Source organism: Ambystoma mexicanum, chromosome 9 (genome assembly GCF_040938575.1).
Source record: "Ambystoma mexicanum isolate Mex_15411 chromosome 9, UKY_AmexF1_1, whole genome shotgun sequence".
NCBI lineage: Eukaryota > Metazoa > Chordata > Amphibia > Caudata > Ambystomatidae > Ambystoma > Ambystoma mexicanum.
Window position 1 is genome coordinate 475,831,023 of NC_090931.1, and position 20,390 is coordinate 475,851,412.

At 48.4% G+C, this 20,390-nt stretch overlaps 1 long non-coding RNA gene across 2 annotated transcripts in view; it reads left to right on the forward strand.

Moving 5' to 3' along the window:
* LOC138488206 (uncharacterized) overlaps nt 1-13,605 on the forward strand; it is a 434,457-nt gene extending 420,852 nt beyond the window's left edge. For both annotated transcript variants that reach the window (XR_011274606.1, XR_011274607.1), the window contains one exon: nt 11,308-13,605. This is a non-coding gene — a long non-coding RNA (uncharacterized lncRNA). The remainder of the gene's footprint in view (nt 1-11,307) is intronic.
* Nucleotides 13,606-20,390: the final 6,785 nt, after the last annotated feature.

Below are 20,390 nucleotides of genomic sequence, written 5' to 3' on the forward strand. Positions count from 1 at the left end.
CTACCCCAGATGTTGGTGGGTGGACTTGACCATACCTCCCCACCCAATTAGCCCATCATCTCTCATGCCTTCTGCCATTCAGATTGTCTTTGAACTTGGCCTTGTAGTAGCTTTTCCTCTCTGTGAATATATGGGAGGGTGAGCATGTTCTTATCAAGGTTCAGGCTTGCATGCCCACATCTATTTCCTTCTTGGACTCACATGACAGGAGACAGTGAATCGGCCCATTTTATAGCATTTAATTGTCCTGAATAATGAAATTTGGCACTCATGGTGTCCTCTCTTTCCAACTTAACAAGGGATGCCTCGGTGTCTCACATTCACTGTTCTTCAAGGAGTGATAACCAGTTTTGGCTGTTTTAGCCTTTGACATCAGGCCAAGCAGTCTTCCTTTGGGCCATCTTCGAGCCTCGACTTATTTTCTTTGCTGCAACACACACACAGCTATCAATTCTCCTTTCTCCACGGGTTGAGCTTACAAAAATTGTGACATTGAATGTCCAGATTCTACATATATATATATTGGTGGCACCACCTTCAGTCTGTTCACTTCATATAGCCAGCCTTTACGATTAATTAATCTACTTGCGTTACGACATCTGTACAGTTATAAAACGACTTGCATTTTCTGAAGTGCTCCTTCTCATGTGCAATCTTCATTCCTCACATGAAAGTCTTCTCGATTTTCTACTTCGCTATCAGATTATATAAGGTCTATGCCGTCTCTTCTTTGGTCATCCTTCTCAGTGCGTCACGCTCATTTCTTGTGACATCACCAGCCTCTCCTTTCCACAGCTTCGCACTTCTTCAGGGATCTCCCTCAGGAGACCATCATCTCTTTGGGGATACATTATATAGGGTTTTCTCAGTGGATACCTTGTCTCAAAGGCTTCTCGTGGTATAGGTACCCTTACTGGAGTTGCACATTTCTGGTTTCCAACATACAGGAAAAATAGGGGCAGGACTTCCTGCAGAGGCATTCATCTGCTCCTCTTCAGTAGTGACTAACGCCTACTCAGCCACACCCTACTGCTAAACTAGCAGTGAAGGTGAAACAGGCACAGCATGTAGGGTACACCTCTTTCACCTCATAGGGTAGTGCAGCCAGAGAGCAGGCTATATATTTCAGAGGAGATGTACGGTAGGAAAGAAGCATCCAAAACAGCAATAGTATTATAGTATCAATATAATAAGAATCTCCAATAAAGGTTCTATAAAAATGCAAAACTTTAATTAAACTAAAAATAAAATGAATGAGCACACTACTAACCCACTCCTGAAAGGGAAAACACAGAGAATGCCGACTTTGGAATAACGGGGCACTCTATTTATTTATTTATTTATTTATTTATTTTTGTATTTGTTACAGCTCACAAATCCGCCAGGTATCAAGGCGCTAGTTACATTAGGGTACAAAATTGCATGTTAAATTAGGAAAAAGAGATACAGAGGAACAAAGTTACATGTTACATTAGGAAAAAGAGAGAAGGGGCAAAGCAATGGAGGGGTGCAGTATTCTTAGGCGTCTCTGGGTTTGAAGATGGGGCAGACAGGCAAGAATTTTAGCAGCAAAGGTTCAAGTTTAATGACAATGGCCCTCATTCCGAGTTTGGAGGTAATCACGCCGCTATTTGCGGCATGGCTGCCTCCAAAATCGTTCCGACTCCGGCCTGGTGAATTGAGTAATTACCAGTCCATTCCGAGGTCGGCGGGACCAGTAATTCCCCATTCACCAGGGCCATTCCCCATTCCCATTTGGGAAGGGGGAAGGCGGTAATAATGGTACCGCAAATTGCGGTACCGTTATTGACCCCGGTATCCCTTTGCGGGTCCCGTCCTTAACGCCTGCTGAAAGCAGGCGTTAAGGAAGGACCCGCAAAGGGAACTCGTAGTAGGGCGCAAAGGGATTACCGGCACCGGTGTCATTACCGGTGCCTGGTATCCTTTTACGCCCTACTTGTAATGAGGCCCAATGTATTTGAAAAGGTAGAGAGTGGGGTCTTACAAGTAACTAAGGCCCTTTATAGCAGGTCAGGTGGACAGGACCACTTCAAATACCTTTAGTTCATGTTCTTGGGGCTCAACAGCGTTGAGACAGGCTTCTAGAAGCTTCCTGAGGCAGTGATTTGGCATTGACTGGGTCCAGTTTGTGGTGCAGTTCAAGTAGCAAAGTCATGTGGCACTAAGAAGCTTGGAAAAGTCTGGTAATGTCTTTTGGTCAGTAGAAAGCCAAACAATCAAAACCCCCAATGTTAGGTCGCCCATTACGTATTATGCCAACTAATAGTTTATTGTAGAGATGGCGGGCTTCATTACGAGTCCGGCAGTAACCCTGCCAGTGCTATCGGCGAGTTGCCCCTGGTCTCGGAATATTTTACTGGCGCCTGACCTCCTGGTGCCACCCGAAGATCACAACACCAGCGGGCCAGAAAGTCAGGCCCCCGGCAAAATGTAAGGCCCCATTCCCATAGAGTCATATAGGACTGTATGGGAGTGCGGACACGGAAGCGCCGGCACCGTTACTAACGGTGCTGGCGCTTCCGTGAAGTGTTTGCCTACCATGGCCGCTGAGGCCGGCAGGGTCAGACCTGTTGGGCACAGTGACCACAGAAGGCAAACTTATACTGAGACCTGATGTCTTTTTACTATTAGCAATGTAGAGGTGGTCTCAGGAGGAGCCATCAAAAAAAACGTTACCTAATCAGAAATGTAACCGCTAATTTATTTTTTATAATCGTTCTTTTATAACACGATTAATACCAGCGAGTGGTTTCTAAGCGTGGGATCGGGATTCAAACCTGTGCTGCGCTGTGCTGCGTCGCCTTGCTTTCAAGATAAGCGCATTGCCCCTTAGCTATCCTTCCTCCCCCCTAGAATGTATACTGTTTGATGGAAATGTGGTTGTTTTTATGTACATATGATTTTATATTTGATATTAAAAAAAGGAAAGAAAAAGTATATGTAGTCAATCCCCTTAACCAAACTCTGTAACCCGTCGGTTTTGGTAGCTACCATTATAGTATGATGTCAGTTATGACAAGTATTGAGTATAAAAACTGTTGTTTTTGATAAGCACACTGAGAGCGATGACATTTTATACTTGTATGCTGTGCTTGCTTTATTTGGATGTTAATAAAGCTGGGTTTTGCCCAGCACTTTGTCTATTTGAGGATGGTTCGATCTGGCTCCAGAACATCAGTGTAATCGTGGTACTTTCCAGGCTGTTTTAACACCAGGCTGCTGTAAAAAGGGTTGTTTGCCTGCTCATGTCAGACTCAGAGTGCCTTGTATGCAGGAAGTGGGGAGGGAAAATAGGAAGTTGAGGAGCCGCAGCAGGAGCCAAGATCGTGAGACCCATCTGTGGTCTATACCTCCCCTCTCGGCTACTCTAACTTTGCCTCCTTCTTCCGTCTGCCTACATCAAAAGGTCTCCAACAATTAGCCCCCTGGTGTGGCTTATCCATTGTTTTGGCATGCTGCCTTTGAAGCTCCAGTTCCCAGGCTAACTGCCAATGGAGACTTCCTGTTCTCTAGAGAAGGTGCAAAATGTTCTTACGGGTATCGAAAAGGAGAGGTTCCTGGCCCCACCCAAATGGTTTTTATGGTCCTGCCAGGGGAGAGAAGGAGACTAATTCCTAAGCCTCCAGAGGGTGCAGCTGGAGAAGCCCTCCGTCAGTGGACCACTAGGAGTGGGAGGCAGGTTCCAGTGCCCTCAGCGTTGGAGGCAGTGGCAGACCCCCGCATGAGGAACAATGTTGGTTCCTGTGTCACTGGCAGCATTGTCCTTAAGGGAACGCTGTGAGAGGCCTGTAGGTCAGTGCAGCTTCTGCAGCAGGAGAAGCGTGTTTCCAGCAATGGGCTGCTGCTGGAGCCCACGCCCAAAGAAACACCCACAAAACCACTAGGGAAATTAACTGTAAAAGGCCTGCAAAAAAGGCTTCACCAAGCAAGGAAAAAGGGGGCAGGCTTACAAGCCCTTAAGAAGCCTTTCCTGCCCTTCCCCTGTCACATCTCCTGGATGTAAGGTAAGTGATTGGTAGGGTGAGTTGACCAATCATAGGAGGGGGTGGGGTATTTGAGGAGTTTGAAAAGTGTGCAGTGTGGGTTAGTTGGATGAGGCTGGGTGGTAGAGGAGGACGTCTGTGAGAACAGAGTTGGAGAGCGTGGAAGGAGTGTGGAGGTTACTGGAGAGAGGGGTCTGTGGAATGTTTAAGCATGGGAATGAGGATCAGGTCCAGTAGGAGTAGAATAGTGGAGTAGGGGTGGAAGTGTAAGGTAGCAGTGGTAGGTGGTGGTAGGTGGTGGTAGCAGTAGTGGTAGTAAGGAAGTACCCAATTTAATCGATTTTAATTGATCGAATGGTACATCTGTCTGAATTTGGCCAGTACCATTCTATCGATTAAAATCAATCAAATTAGGTGATCACTACCGAACTTGGGGAGCAGGGGTTGCGGGGGTGTCACCCGTGCCCAGTGTTCGGTAATGATACCCTTGGTGGGTAGCAGGGGTCTGCCCCGCTTCCTTAGGATTGGAGGCGGGGGACAAGAAAAAAAAAAGAGAAAAGCGACGTCAGATCCGACCCGCGTAAGAGGGACAGAGCTGACACTGAGCAAAAGGTAAGTGGAGGGCAGAGTTGGAATGTATTGGGGGTATAGGGGGTCAACATTTGTGGATTTTGGTCGTGGCAAAATTGGTTTCGCAGTGAAATGGACTACGGTCAATTCATCCGTACACAATTCTGCCACGGCCAAATCACACAGATCCATAATAGAGGTTAGTAGTGAGTCTACAGGTAGAGAGGGAGCAGCAGTAGTAGATAAGTGGTAGTAGAAGTGGGGTAAAAGGTGGTGGCAGAGAGGCAGTAGTGGTGGGATGTGGTGGAGTAGGAGCTGGGGTAAGAGCAGGAAGGTAGTGGTAGTAGTGGACAGGTAATAATGATGAGGCGGAGAAGCAGGAAGGAGGGAAGAGAAGTAATATCAAAGGCTGGAGGTAGGAAAGTGGAGTGCAACATCAGAAGGACAGACGTGTGGTGGGGTAAAACACTTTGGGACTCAAGTATTGTATTGTATTGTAGTCATCATTTATATAGTGCCATTTCCCCATTTTATGGCGTCAATGCACTTTGTGGTTGGAATCCCTCTGGCACTGAAGTCCAGGTATGGGAGAGATTAGTTTAAGATGTGTGTGTGAATTCTTCCTTCATTACGACTTAGGAGGGATGGCTGGGCTCCAGTAAGCAACCAAGAGGTCAGGCATGTGGGCGAGTGCTGTTGGCGGGTGAGGCAGTTTGCTAGTGTTGGAGACTCGATGTGTGTCCATCTGTTGTTGTAGGTTGTCACTGCATACTGATGGCAGAGGTGGTGAGGCACTTCAAGGGTTTCAGTGCAATGGCTATGCAAGCAGCTAGACTGGATTTGTCATAGCCATAGCTGCATTCTAGAGTGCATGAATGGGGAGATGTGCCTGCAGCATGTGTCCACAGACGGTGCAGTTTATGCATACCTCCATCTCAGACACAGTTTATATTCAATGTCGCTTTCCTAGGTCTCCCAAGCTGATTGGCTGGTCTTGCAAACGGAGAGCCACCTAGATTTGAGAGCTTGAGCAGTGGGAGAAACGCCCAAGCTCGAAACACAGCAGCAGATGGAGCAACACCGAAGTCCGGAACACAGCATCAAAATGAGAACCAGCCAGACCCGAGAACTTAGAGCAGTGAGAGCAAACGCCCAGGTCTGGAACAAAGCAGTAAATGGACACATGCCCAAATATGAGTCGCCCCAGTACTTGCCGAATCACCCAGATTTTGGGCACCTTAGCAGTGGGAGAAGAGTCTAGATTTTAGACATAGGGCCTCATTACATAGTAGGCGGTAGCCATGGCGCTATTAGCGCCATGGCTACCCCCTTACCGCATTCCGGGTCCGTGTTCTCGGAATAGGGACTTACTGGGTCATTCCGACCTTGGAGGACCTGGTAAATCCCCATTCCGGGAACCATTCCCCATTCCCATTTGAGCCCCCATAGGGCGAATGGGGATGGAGCTAATAACGGGCCTGCTACTAGCGGGCCCGTTATTAGCTGTGAGGTCCCTTAACGGGTCCCTTCCATAACGCCTGGTAAAACCAGACATTAAGGAAGGGACCCGCTAAGGGACCTCGTAGTAGGGCGGTAAGGGATTACCATCACCGGTGCCCTTACCAGTGCCGGTAATCCCTTGAGGCTCAATAACAAATGGAGGAACACCTGAATTTGGGACAAAGCAGAGAATGGCAAAACATCCAGATCCAAGACACTTGAGCACTGGGAGAAACGCCCAAATGTGCGACAGAGCAGTAAAAGGATAGCCACCCAAGTTTGGGAGATAGTAGTGAATGAAAAACACCTGAGTCTAAGGCCCAATATTAAATGGAGAACCACCCAACTATAGAACACCTGAGCATTGGGAGAAAATACCTGCATTGAGAGTCAACAGTTCCTGGAAAACCGCCTAAATTTGAGAGCCAGTGGTACATGGAGAAATGCTTACATTTGGGATACTTGAGCAGTGAAAGAAAACGCCTAAATTTGAGAGTCACCAGTGCATGGAGAAAACCTAAATTTGAGAGTCAACGGTAGAAGAAGAAATGCCTACATTTGAGAGCCAACAGTCCATGGAGAAATGCCTAAATTTGAGAGTCAACAGTGCATGGAGAAATTCTTACATTTAGGATACCTGCGTCCCCTGCCCCGTGTTTCAGAGGTAAGCCAGTGCCCCCAATAATCTGTTGCCTAATTACAACAGTCTCAGGTTTATTTTGTTTAGTGAATCCCCTGATTGGCCAGTACACCCTCTTAATACATCCTCCCAGGGCAGCCCCACTTCCCGTGCAGCCACATCAGCTAAGGGCCCAAGGCAAAAGGCGTCTCTGAGGATGGAGGCTCCAGATTGTGCCTGCAGGTGTCAGCAGGGGAAGCAGCTACCCACTAACATACCAGCAACCACATTAAACGAGGTGGTTGCAAAGACTTAATTCCACCCACAAACAAGCAGTAGAAACCGGCTACAGTACCCAGACATGTCAAACGCGGAACAGACTGCCTACAACCAGCACCAACGGATAAGGTAGGCGCGCTTCTCGCACACTCACACTAGTAGCAATAACTACTTTCACTCCTTCATACAACACTTCAACCAAAATAATTTCACAAACCTCTCACAAACATCAGCAGCACTAAGAAATTAACTGTGAAGACAAAATATTTAGAAAACCTGATCTTATCGTGAAACCTAGACCTCTCCCCCACTATACAGGATTCTCTAATCTATATGGACTAAATTACTGCCTGCCATTCTGTGAAACCAGGGCCTTTCTCCCGTTATCCAGGTGTCACAAATCTAGGTGTATTTAATTACTGCCTGCCATTCTGTGAAACGTAGGCATTTCTCCCATTATCCAGGTGTCTGAAATCTAGGTGTACTTAATTACTGCCTGCCATTCACAGTTATCTAGGTGTCCCAAATCTAGGTGCCGCTATTACATCTACTGTTATTGCACCTACTGTCATTGCACCTACTGTCATTGCATTTACTGTTATGCCCCGTAGTTGGGCCCTTTCTCCCTTTATCCTGGTGTACCAATACTAGATGCTGCTACTGCATTTACTGTTATTGCATTTACTGTTATTGCATTTACTGTTGTACCCCTGTGTTGAGCCCTGCTCCCTCTATCCAGGTGTCCCAAAACTAGGTGTTGCTCTGGCATCTACTGTATCTCCATTTGCTGCTGCACCCCCCGTTTGCCCCATTCCCCCTCAATCCAGGTGTCCTAAATCTTGCTGCTGCTATTGCATTACCTCTCACTACATCTGCTGATATCTCAGTCTTAGGTGCATCCACCTTGATAGCTTCTGTCCTAACCCTCTGTACCTGCAGCCACTCTCTGACCCCCACATCTCTCACCTGCTTCCCTACTCCATCCCACAACCATGACTAACTTGCCCAACTTGACGGAGATACCACAAAATCCAAGACCCCCTCTCTGCCCCCACAACCCGGTCCCGTCCTCATCACCGCCACCAGCTGCCAAATGATAATGCACCCCACCCGGCTCATGTACTCCATACTAGCTCCTTCATTCATGAACTCCCTCTGCATGCCATTTCACCCGCCATCTCTGACCTCTGCACTCGAATACCCATACACTCTCACCCCCCCGCACTTCACCCAACCACCACACCCCATCTAACTCTAAGATCAGAGGAGTGCTCTGCCATGCCAAACACTGCCCCCACCCACTTCCCACACACCTCAGCCCACCCCCGCCATCCTCACCCCCGGGCATCCACTGAGAACAACCACCTACCCCCCATTCCTACACCCTGTTCAACTTCCAACTCACAAGCCAGAGGAGAGCTCTGGCACGTCAAACAACATATGCCCCTCGCCAATACCAACCTTGTCACAACTGCAACATTGATGCGGTCATGAATGAACACCCCCTAGACCTGCCCCCCTTACGCCAGTTTTCCCAACCCCTGCCACAACCCCCTTGAACCTTGCACTAGCATTTACTCACTCGTCCAGAGCTCAATGTCACACCATCATCGTCAGCACTCCACCAAAACACGCATTCCATCCATCCTCCTCCTCAATCCCACACCACCTCAACTCCAACACCACTCCTTCGAAGTCCTAGCGTCTCCTTAACAGCACAGACCCACTAGGACCTCCACACCCCACAAACTCCACACAGCACTGAGACTCCCCCGCATCACCTGCGAATCCCTATCACCCTACCCCCCTCACCCTCCTCCACCACACCCTCCCCCTTCAACCTCTTTCCCTTCTCTCAAAGTAGCACGTCTTGCCCTTTCTAAAACCATTGCTTCATCCCCTTTCCCCTCTGACCCTCCAACACTCTCTCACACTCCTGTTGTAGCTAAATGCACAAAACGCAGAATGGGTCACTGTTCCTCTCCCACGAGTCTCCATTTCTCCCCACTTCTTCATCTGTCCAACCTCCCATCCTTTCCCGGCCCTGCCGTCAGGCCCACCCCACCTGCCACTCCCCATCTCCACCTCTTTGAACACAACCTCTCACCCAGTACACCAAAACCCCTAACTCACTCCAAACACGAAACACACTCAACAACTCGCCTGAGCCCACACTCCACACTTGCACCACTCACCTCCCACCATCCCCCCATGATCCACCCCACCACATCTCATGAATAACTACCTCCTCCCGCCTACTCTTCCCGCTCCCCATTGACCTAACCCACTCACCCCCCCCACCCAATAGCACTTATGTCCCGAACCCCCACTACCACCCTTCGGTCAGCCTCAGCCACCCAGACCACACCTTGCATCACAACAACTGACACCTTACCCACCCCCTCGCAATCCAACGGAGCCCTTACAACCACAAGCGTCAGGAAAACCACTATGCCTCATGAAGTCACCTGCCTCCATTTCAAAGCCTGCTCCGTGGCGAGAAACAGACACAGCAACTCTGACCTCCTATCTTCTGACAATCCTGACCTCATTTGCATCACTGAAACTTAGCTCTCTGACGATTTTGCACCAATCGCGAACAAGTCCTTCTCCCAGGGTACTCGCTTATCTCTCACAACAGACGTTCCAGAGGTGGCAGAGTACCGATCCTCTATAAACCTCATTTCTTCATCTTAATCACCGAAAGCCAGCCAGGCAATGCTAACTGTGAATCCATTCTAGTGAAACTCTCTCTACTGTCAACCCTAACTCACAGCTTCCTACTCATATACAGACCCACGGATATGACAGACATGTTGTCAACAATCTCTGTGACTCTCTAGCTACCCTCCAGGTAAACCACCCTACCCTCACACTACTGAGGGACTTCAGTATCTGGTTTGATGTGCCAAACAACTCCATGACCCAATCCCTGGTCGACAGTCTTAAGGCTCTCAACCTCTCCCGACATACCACTGGTCCAACCCACTCTGGAGATCATACCCTCAATGCAATCTTCAGGTTCGATTACCCTGTTTCTGTATTTAGTCCCAAACCACTCATCTGGACAGACCACTGTGCCATCCCTTTCTCTGTCCACACCCCACCCCCCCAACCTATGGCTCACCCTAATCCGACACAGGATCACAAATGCTGAAACAAAGTCAAGGTACTCCCTGACCTAGCTGAAGCCCTGCTACACAGTCTTCCTGCCCCACCGACCTCAGATAGACCATTAAACATCGAATCCTTTTACTCTTGGCTTAAAGGATCACTACTTCATCTCCCCCCCTCACGCCCCGCAGCTTGTCACAAAGGACCATCCCCTAAATGTTTCACACCACACCTCAAGACCTTAAAATGCCAAAACAACTCTCTTGAGCACAAATGACGAACATATAAACCCCTCTCAGCAGATCTACGTTCGCAAGCCACCAGCGTAATTACAAATACAAGATCTGAAAGGCCAAGAATGCCTATTACAATAAACGGTTCCTGAATTGTTGCAACATCAGCAAAGAGCTCCACAGGATCATCTCCGAATTTGTGAAACCCCCCTGTACTACTGCCCCAACCACGCCCATGCAAACGTTCTGTGACTCCCTCTCACTGCATTTCTACAACACATCACTAGACAGGATGTCAACCCTTAATATCAAACTTTCTACACTCACCCCTCGCCCCACACCTCCCCCGCCTGACTCCCTTGCTCTAACCGCTGCAATGCCATCTTTTGACTCTTTCAACCCCATCTCGAGAGACAAGTTCCTCGATCTACTGTCCGGCAGCAGACCCTCCCAGTCCCCCCTTGACCACTGACCGGCCTCTCTTCTCAATGACATCTCCTCCACATGTGCAGGAGAACAAGCAAAGTCCATAATAAATGAATCCCTCTCCTCTGGCATCTTTTTTGGAAGCCTTTAAAATAGTGCATGTCAAACCGCTTCTGAAAAAGGCATCCGTCGACCCCCTTGAGCCTAAGAATTACAGGTGGATTTCCAACACACGATTCTTGGCTGAAACCTCATTGACCACGCTGCATACTCTCAGCTCAACCGTTTTGTAGATTCCAACAACCTACTCGACCCCGCTCAATTAGGCTTTAGGCCGCACCATGGAACTGAAACCACTCTGATCTCAAGGTCTCAGCAGACTCTGAATGCTGTGCAGCGCTGATTGTCCTTGACTTATCAGCTGCCTTTGACACTGTTAACCATTCTATCCTCCTTGACCGACTGCACTCCCTAGGAATCCAAGCCTCTGCACACAAATAGATTGCCTCATTCCTCAACAACAGGAAACAAATCACTTTCTTCTCCTCTTTTCTCTCTACAGCTTGCACCATGAACACTGGAGTACCATAAAGCGCCTGGCTCTCTGCTCTCCCTTTCAACCTCTATCGGACCACTCTACCAGGGATCATCCGTGCGCACAACCTCACCTGCTATAACTATGCTGACGATGCCCACATTATCCTAGGAATTCCCAAAACAAGGTTTAACCCATGACGCGACCATGAAGCTTCCTTCAGAGACATTGACCAATGGATGACAAGAAACCACCTCCTTCTGAACCCAGATATAACTGAGATCATGTTGTTCGGCAACACTGCCCTTCTCCCGCTTCCACTCCTATGGCCACCTCCTATGTCACCCCCCTCCTACTTCCGAAATAGTCAAAAACCTTGGATGCCCAATGGACTCAGGCTTAACCCACTCCCATCAGATCAATAATGTATCAAAATCCTGTCACTACCACCTCAAGCTCCTACGACATATTTTCCCCTACCTCACCTACCCCAAAAGACTCGCCTCTATTATGTCCACTGTTATGTCAAGAATGGACTATGCCAACTCCCTATATCTGGGTACACCGGCATACTAACTTAACAAACTCCAAAAAGTCCAAAAAGCTGCAGCCAGACTCCTTGCACTGGGACACAGGGATCACATCTCCCCCGCTCTCCACACCCTTCACTGGCTCCCTGTTGAACGAAGGGCCACTTTCAAAATCCTATGCATTACCCACCGAGCACTGCACAAGACCGGCCCAGCATACTTACAAGAGAAGATTACACCCTACCACTCAGCACATACCCTAAGGTCAAGCACTGCCCTCTTACTAGTGATTCCAGCCTCCAATTCAACCAGGATTGGAGGGTTGACCTACTCAACCTTGGCTCCAGCTCTGTGAAAGTGTAGAGGAGCAGCTGAATGACTCTGCAGGTGGTCCCGACCCCATACCACCTGTATGCTGGAAGCCTGAAATTGTGCCATGCTTGACACCAACAATTGTGACTGTTCCGCAGAGAATATTCGAAAGAAGATACCCTCCAAGAAATCCCTATCAAATGTATTCCCGAAGAGACGACACTTTGAGGGAGGAACACCCCGAAGAAGTATAAAAAAAGAGCAAAAGAAGAGATAGTGATGTCACAAAAGATGAGCGTGACGCCCTGAGAAGACTGGCTGAAGAAGAATATGGGAACCTTATAGAAACTGCTGACGAAGTTAAGAAATTAGTAAACTTTTACATGCAAAGAGAAGATTGCATGTGTGAAGAACACTGCAGAAAATGCAACCATTCAATAAATGTACAGATGCAGCTACGCAAGTAGATTAAATGATCATAGAAGCTGGCTATACGTAGTGAAAAGACTGCAGGCGGAGCCACCATTATATAGAATCTGGACATCAGTGTCATGAATTTAGTTAGCTCAACCCCATGGAGAAGAAGGACCGAAAACTGTGTCGCAGCAAAGAATTAGCTGAGATTGCGGACTCAGATGGTCAAGCTGTCTGGCCTAGTGTCAAAGCGGAAGGCAGCCAAGACTGGTTATCTATTCTTGAAGGTGACAAACGTGCAGAGCTGAATCATCCCTTTTTAAGGTGCTAAGAAAGAACAACACGCGTACCAAGTTTCATTCAGTTAAGACATTTAATTGCTGAAAAATGGTCCAAATCATGGTCTCCTGTCACGTGAGTCAAGGATGAAAATAGAATGAGCATGGAGTCCTAGAATGATGATATATTACCAGAGACAAGAATACTCTACAAGGTGAAGTTCAAAGACAATCTTCATGGCAGAAGGCATGGGTGATCAGAGACATTGGGCTGATTGGGTGGGAAGGTAAAGTCATGTCCACCTCCTGGCACATGGGTATGAGCTTACGTACTGCTAAGTGAACCAAATGTTCCAGACATGGCATGAGCGTGCCAACCAATTGTCGATGGCCGTATAACGAAGGGCCTTGTAGTTTGACAGCCAATGATATACTGTGTACTAATAGTGTTGAAGATGACTTGCACTAGAGGTAGGCATAAGTTGTCCACCTGACAGTAGATACCCAATCACAACCTCACCCCTTATAGAAAGTATACTTAAATATTGCCCTTGAGCGTATCACAATCCCTCATAGGATTTTCCTATTTGCCACATAGCATAACGCGCTTTGAAACACTTGTGTACGAGCGTGATAGAAATAAAATATCAATATCAACGTCACATATGACACATTTTTACTATATAACTGATTTTTTATGAAATGTATGAGAGATTCGAACGTCCGTTGATGTCCATTGTAACTCCCTGTTTTAGACAATTGTTAATAAAACAAAAAATGTTGCCATCTTCCTGTGTTGGTTTGATTATTTAGTGTCAGAGTTATTTTGCACCCCATCCACTGCATGCATGTTACCCAAAGGGCTCTGAGCTCAAAACTCACTCCCTCCTCACATTCGACACACCCAAGACTACAATGCCTTCCGTACATCTCTAAAAACCTGGCTTTTTCCTGAAACCATGATTAGGACCATCTGTCACGCCACTCACGCAGCTTACCTGGCCGAAGGGTCTGGGTCCTCGGCTCCGGCAATCTCCCTCCTGGAGATTGTACCCACGCTGGCATCTTCTTCGGCATCACGCGGCCCGGACTCCCAGCTCCCTGGGCGCAACCATTGTGAGTGTCCTGCACATGCGCGATCGTCAGCGTTTGACGTACCATGCATGTGCAGTGACTGCCGCATGCGCTCCAAGCCTCGTTCTGGCCCCAGGCTATGTATAGCCTCCCTAAACCAGGAAACAACGTGTCTCAACGCGGTTGTTCTGGCCGTGTCTGCGCTCCTGGGGGCCTGCTTGCCTGTGTCCCTGGTTCCTGTTTCCTGCTCTCCCTGAGCCCCTTAGGGTTCTGTGTTTCTTGCCTGCTCCTGCCCTGCACCCCCTTGGGGTCCCAGTCCTGTTCTTGGTTTTGCCAGTTTTCTCTGGTCTACCCGCCTGTTCCTTCTCCCCTGGGGTTCCTTGTTGTTCTTGTCCGAGTTCCCTGTGGCCTGTTCCTTCCTGGGTTTCCCTTGGGGTCTGGTCCTGGGGTTATTGGGTCAGGATTCACCACCTTCTTTTATCCCTCATTTTCTTGGGGGGTTTGCCTTCACTTTCTCAAAATTCCATCTGCATTCTACTGGTCTTGTGCCCTGCCTGTATCTGTGCCCGTGACTACATTCTCTCCAAGAAACCTCTGAAGATCAGACCATCGATCATCCAGTTAAGCAGCGGACTTCACCAGGCCTTCTCTGTCAGTGTTTACACTGTCCTGACGTCACGATAATCAGAGAAGCGCTGTCCGGTGGCGTTGGGAGCTGGTTCTGCTCAATCCCGTTGTTTATTGTCAGGAGGGTGTTGGATCAGTACCCCGCGTTGCTCTTTCATCTTGTGAAGATACACCGACAGACTGGCAGGCTCACCTTCTCGCTCCCCAAGAAGAAAAGGTAACCAGCGGTCTCGTGACGCTTTGTATAACACAATCTAAGACCGCCGAAATGCACCAGAACTCTAGAATCATGAGTTCTATGACATTAAATTGGAAAATAGTTACAGCCGGCCAGCAAGTGTTCCTTGGGATACCGTGGGAAGGGACCACAGAAACCAGCCAATGAGTCACCAAGCAGAATTAGAAACTGTAAGAGCACAGTTGGCTGTCCTAGTGTCCTGCAGGCTCTAGAATATGCATCAGCTGACCCTCTGCTTCCCGATACTACTACATAGGTCTACTCGAGTCTCGCGCCATCAAGTTGACCATACCCATTCACAGGTATGTTGCCTGAATACATACCATAACACATAGTCCTGAGCCTAAGAATAATGACCTCAGACCGTGCAAATCATAAACTACTCCGGCCCAACCTTTGAATCTACCTCAGAGTACCTCTGCCACAAAACATGAGGACGATCACTACCTGCTCATCCAGACCCAAAAGTAACAAGGAACAGCAGACTCCTAAGAGTCAATCATCCTCTCCAGACACTTACCTCCCCTACCACTATGCTCACTCTCCACTTTACACCAACAAACAATATAACACATCTATACCCCTCAATGAATTTCGGCCTAGCTGCACACATACAAATCAACTCTACATGAACACCTCAACAACCTGTTAGAATGCCGCTATACCCCACATAAACATTGGCCTAGCTGCACACATAAATGTCCTACACAGGCATAATGCCGCCAGAATGCATTCTCTGAGACAACCACCTGACGGCACACATTCGACTGATCTCTCGCTACCACCCCACCTAGAGTTAGGATGCAGCCACTATCATGCAAATTACACTGGCTGCACACATATTGAATGCACCCAAGCACTAAGATGGAGGAAGAGACAGATGGTATTGAAGATGACAGTTGGTTCGCATTCTTGTTTTCATGGATTCCTCATTGGATGGCACATTTATTCAAGTTTCTAGGAGCGATACTGGTGCTGATCATGTTTGGATTCTGTATAATCAGATTAATAATTGCACAATGTAAGAAAATGGCAAGGAAAGCAGTAGGAATGAAGATTATGATTGATGCCAAGGATAAGCCAGAAGGCAAAGAGCTAACTGACGATGCCGTCACAGATTACATAAAGGCAATTTGGAGTACTTGGCAGAAGACTTCAGACACTCATCATTCACCTTCTGTATTCCTTGTATTGCTTCCTTCCTCAGCAGATGCGCTGCACAGGACATCATTCCATTTTTACCATCCTTTCCTCATGCTCACTTGTCCATAGATTAACAGCTGTGATTGTTCCCAGCATCCAGGCATTCCATCTTCCGTCATATTAGAAGAGTTCATCCTCTTAATTCCTGCAATAATCACCTTATGTTGTCCTGCAGCAGGATACACAAGCATCTTGTCTGTCCATCCATGCTCCTTCTTCCTCTGAGTAGTCTTAATATAGTCATCTTGGTACGGGAACGCCTGTCTTGTTCTCCATCGTAAGGTTGCCCAACTCCCTAGGAGTAGTGCATGCTGCAAGATGACTGAGGCACTTTGCATCGGAAGCTGACACCTACTTTGAAAACAATGTCTTTACTGTATTCATGGCAGACTACCATCGGAGCTGTGGTTCTCTGACTCTCTTAAAGCAGAGAGGTTTAAACTTAGACAGAACGTTCCTGGTGCAAAGCCTACAATCCTCATTTTAAGGCCGTATTTAAGTGGCAATTAGCATCCTACTCTGGTGCTGTTAAGACAGCTAAAGCTTTATATATGTCTGAAAAAATGGAGACCGCCTTGTGTAAACCCAAGGCCTTGTTCATTGTTGTCAAGGCTCTCTCTTATTCTGACAAGCTTACCTCTAGCGTCAGACCCACTCAAAAACTGTGTGATGACCTATTGCATTTCTTTATTACCAAAATCAGTGACATTCGTCATAACATTGCAAAGACTACCCTTACGGCTGAGAGTAATAACACTGAACTCAATCTGAGATCATCTCCATCTGAACTGCCTAAATGGTCTATCTTTCCATTATTTTCGGAAGAAGCAGTCCTTGTTGCCATTTGCAAGATCTTCCTCCCTTTCTGACGCTATTCCGGTAGCGATCATGAAAATAATTTCCCCTGATCTTCTAAGGGAAATTACTGCAGCGATTAACAACTCCTGCCAGTCTGGTATCATTCCTTCAGAACTGAAAGCCGCTAGAGTGATCCCTCTTTTTAAGAAGCCCACTTTGGACCCTATGGGCCTCGCCAATTTTCCTATTTCACTCCTTCCTTTTCTTGCGAAACTACTGGAATCTTTGGCTTCTACTTTACTGTCTTCTTACCTTGAATCCTCTCTTCTTCTTGACCCTGCTCAGGCCGGCTTTAGACCGGGCAGAGGCACAGAGAGTGTTCTGATCTCCGTCCAGGACGACATGGTCAGGCTGGTGGACTCGGGTGGGGTGGGGGCCCTGATTCTACTAGATCTGTCAGCGGCCTTCGACACTGTCGACCACCCCATCCTGCTGTGTACTGGCATGGTTCACCTCGTTTCTGGCGGATTGAACTCAGACTCTCTCCATGCCCCCCTTTCTATCCACTCCATGCCTTGATATGATATGATATGGCATTTATAACGCGCCTATACACAAGTGTTTCGAGGTGCGACGAGGCAAGGGGAGGAACATAAGGGACGACAGACAACAATCCTACTAGGCCCGGGGTCATTCAGATCGGGCAAGTGCATGGGAGGAGGGAAAAGGGGAAAAGTGCGAGGGGGGAAGGGAGAGGAGAAAGAGCAGTAGTAGAATAAATAAGATAATAAAACAGCCAGATGGTAGCAAGTGCAGACATAAGTGCTGGTAGGGGGACTGTAGGGAGACAGAAACAGTCCCTAGGTGCAAGGGTTGCCAGGGAGGCAGTGCAGGTGTGCAATTGGCGGTGCCTGCGCCCGAATCAGACAGGGTGGCCAGGTAGTTTTGACCAGTGCAGTTTCAGCCAGGAATTCAGCAGGGGAGAGAGGGAGAGAAAGCAGAAGCAAAGACGAAGGTTTTGAGGTGCTTACGGAACTGCAGATGGTTCTCCTCAAGTTTCAGGGAGGCAGGAAGGCTGTTTCAGAGGGAGGCCCCTGCCGAAGAGAGAGATCTACCACCAACTCGTTGCTTAGAGAAGTGACTGACCCTGAGGGAGTTGTAGGCAGATGAGCGGAGAGCTCGAGAAGGAAGATATTTGGGAAGAGAGAGTTGAAGGTATTTCGGCCCCAGGCCCCAGTAGGTCTTATGGACAATGCAGAGGGTTTTGAACTTAATTCTCACAGCCACTGGGAGCCAGTGCAGAGATTTGAGTCCTGGAGAGATACGATCCCTGGGCTTGAGGCCAAGGACAAGTCTTGCATTCCTGTTCTGGTAAGTTGCAGAGGGCGGAGAGTAGAGGCAGGCAGATTTAGATAGAGGCTGTTACAATAGTCCAGCCTAGAGAGAACCAGGGCTCTGGAGATGGTGAGCTTCTGGGGGAAGGAGAGGAAAGGAGGATACCTCTGAAGAGGTGCAGCTGGTAGTGTGACTTCTTAGAGACGTCGGAGATGTGAGGTGAGAAGGATAGTGTGGAGTCGAAGATAACCCCAAGATTTGTAGCCTTGCAGGTGGGACCAGGAAGTAGGCCAAGAGAGGCCGGCCAGAGAGCTGCAGGGAAGGAGGGAGTGGGTGTGCCAATGAGTAGAATCTCAGTCTTACTGGCATTAAGGCAGAAGTCATTGGCGGCACACCAATCCTGGATAGCAGACAGACAGTCAGAGATGAGGGAAGGGGATGAGGATGCCGAGGATAGCCTGTAAATGAGCTGTTTATCATCTGCATAGCACTGAAAGTTGGGGCAGAGAGTGGCAATGCGGTGGGCAAGGAGTGCCAGGTACTGGTTGAACAGCCAGGGAGAGAGGTTAGATCCCTAGGGGACACCACCGGTAGAGAAAAAGATATCGGAGAGGAAGGACCCAAGTTGGACCTGGGAGGGTCGGTCAGAGAGGAAAGAAGCCAGCCACGCCAGAGCCTGAACGGTGATACCCAGGTTATCACAGAGACGGTTGAGCAAGATGGCATAGTTGTCAGTGTCAAAGGCAGAAGAAATATCAAGCAAGATGAGGACGCAAGGGGTATTGGAGTCAAGGTTGGAGAGCAGGTCTTCACGGATGTTCAGGAGAGTAGTTTCTGTGCCTCTGGCAGCTCTGAAGCCAGACTGATGGTCATGGAGACAACCAACAGATTTGGTGTGAAGATTTAGCTGGGAGATGGCCAGTTTCTCCAGGAGCTTGCCCAGGAAGGGAGTGATGGGGATTGGGCGATAGTTAGCCAGGCAGGAGGGGTCGGCAGAGGGTTTCTTAAGAAGAGGGTGCCCAAGGGAGTGCTTCAGGGGGCATGGGAAGACTCCAGTGGCGAAGGAGTGATTGCAGAAGTCATCCAGGGCAGGAGCAGATGTGGTCCTTGATAGTTTTGGAGGAACAGGGGTGAACCTGTTTCGATGAGACTTTCATAGATCGGACTTGTCTGGAAACCTCGTCTGCAGAGAAAAGGGAAAAGGCAGAGGAGGAGGGAGGGGGGTGCTGAAGATGAGCCAGACGATGAGCACGGAATAGAGGGAGCGAGGCAATAAGAGGGGAGTGAAGACAGGATGTCCTGAGTTTTTTAAATGAAGTGAGAGGCCAATGCCATGCAGAGGGCCTGGGAAGGGACAGCAGAAGTAGAGACTGAAGCAGAACTGGCCAGTTCCTAGCAGATTTTAAAGAGTCAGCCGAGTTGTTAGATGCCGCAGAGATGCGGGCTTGTATATGAGCTCTCTGTTTGGTGAGGACGGAGAGCCGGTATAGCCGGTATTGCCTTCTTAGCAATGGAGTACCGCAGGGCTCCTGCTTATCCCCGATTCCTTTTAACATCTACATTTGGGCATTAGTGGGTCTCAACCGGTCCTTCCACGTCATGTGCTATTCGTATGCTCATGACACTCAGATTCTGATTCGTTTAGATCCAGATCAGGCTGAGACAGCATCAGGCCTGCGTGAGTGCCTGCCGGCCGTGGGTACATGGATGAACCACAATTGAACAGTGATAAGACTGAGGTTCTGGTGGTGGGGTGACCCCCTGATCCGTCACTTCGGGTGTCTTCTTTTTGGCCTGCATCCTTGGACAACCTCCATATTCCGACAGGGAAGGTAAAGAATGTAGGTGTCACATTGACAGGGTCTCTCTCTATGGAGACTCAGGTTGCTACTGTATGTCAAACTGACCATCTGCAGCTGAACGTTCTAAAAAAAGTGCTGCCTTTAATTCCTAAACATCTTCGTCCCCCGGTTGTGGCTGCCCTTATTCTATCTCGACTGGATTATTGTAATTCTCTATACTTAGTCCAACCGAGAGGCCTTATCCAGAGACTACAGCACCTACAAAATCTGGCAACTAGAGTAGAGACTGGCTCCCCCTATGGGGCACATATCTCCCCGTCTTGCACTACCTCCACTGACTGCCAGTATGTCAGCGCATTAGATTTAAAGCTCTGTGCGTCGTCCATTTTGCTATACACAACGTGGGCCCAGAGTTTCTGATAACCAAGTTTGTGCGCTATTTCCCCAGTTGTCAGCTTTGCTCTGCCACGGCTGATTTGCTTGTGGTTCCTTCATTTAA